At 32.3% G+C, this 1,096-nt stretch overlaps 1 protein-coding gene across 1 annotated transcript in view; it reads right to left on the bottom strand.

Moving 5' to 3' along the window:
• Window positions 1-1,096, bottom strand: part of ZNF502 (zinc finger protein 502) — a 15,505-nt gene that overhangs the window by 10,192 nt on the left and 4,217 nt on the right. The window lies entirely within an intron of this gene.

The raw sequence follows: 1,096 nt of genomic DNA, 5'->3' as shown, positions 1-1,096 counted from the left end.
AAAAAAAAAAAATGTATGAAGATCAAGAAGAAAAAATAATCATCACTGTGGAGATACAATAAATTATGAATGATTTTCCCCAACTTCTTCTACTATCTACATATGCCTTATTTTTTGAGAAAATTAACTTAAATCTATTAAGAATATACATCAAACTTAATTTTAATCATCTCTGAAGAATCAAGCTATGGTAAACTTTTGCTTTAGCAAAGTGGTTCACGCCTGACATCCTTAGCCTCACTGAGGCTGAAGTGGGAGGACTGCTTGAGGCCAGTCTAAACAACATAGTGAGACCCTGTAACTACAAAAAATACAAAAATTGGGGCGGCGCCTGTGGCTCAAAGGAGTAGGCCCCATATGCTGGAGATGGTGGGTCCAAACCCAGCCCTGGCCAAAAACTGCCAAAGAAAAATACAAAAATTAGGGTGCCACCCACCTGTAGTCCCATCTACTTGGGAAGCTTAAGCAAGAGAATCATTTGAGCCCAGGAGTTTGAGCCTACAGTGAGCTATAACTGAACCACTGCACTCCAGATTGGACAACATAGTCAGATGCTGTCTCTTAAAAAATAAAAATAAAAATTCTGTAATCACAGAAAAAAGTGAAAAATATAATCAGAGATTACCCAGGGATCTATGTAAAAAGATCATATTATTACTATAATAGTAAAAAAGAAAAACATGTAAATAAATATTAATGGAATATCATATGATAGATTATAAAACTATTAAAAATCATATATTCAAAGAATATTCATGAGAAAACACAGTATTTTAAAACAAGAGGATACAAAACACCAACAAAATGCACACATATACTAGCATTGAATGTGCACTCAATAAATGGAAACTATGATGAATACATAGATATAACAAAGCATATACATTAAAAAGGATATAGGAAGAAAGTTAACTCTGCTGTTAAAACAAAAAAAGATATAAAGAAAACTCACCAAAATATTATTACACTCATCTCTACGTCAATTAATAGATTACTTTACTTTGTCCTTTATACTCCTCTTTATATTTCACTTTTGCTTTAATATACATGTATTACTTCTACAGTCAGAAACACTTGTCCTTTAAAAACCCAGAAA

Source organism: Otolemur garnettii, unplaced genomic scaffold (assembly GCF_000181295.1).
Source record: "Otolemur garnettii isolate 467f Iridium unplaced genomic scaffold, OtoGar3 scaffold00082, whole genome shotgun sequence".
NCBI classification, from domain to species: domain Eukaryota; kingdom Metazoa; phylum Chordata; class Mammalia; order Primates; family Galagidae; genus Otolemur; species Otolemur garnettii.
Note: the sequence above shows the minus strand (reverse complement) of the source record. Positions and strands in the feature narration are given on the sequence as shown.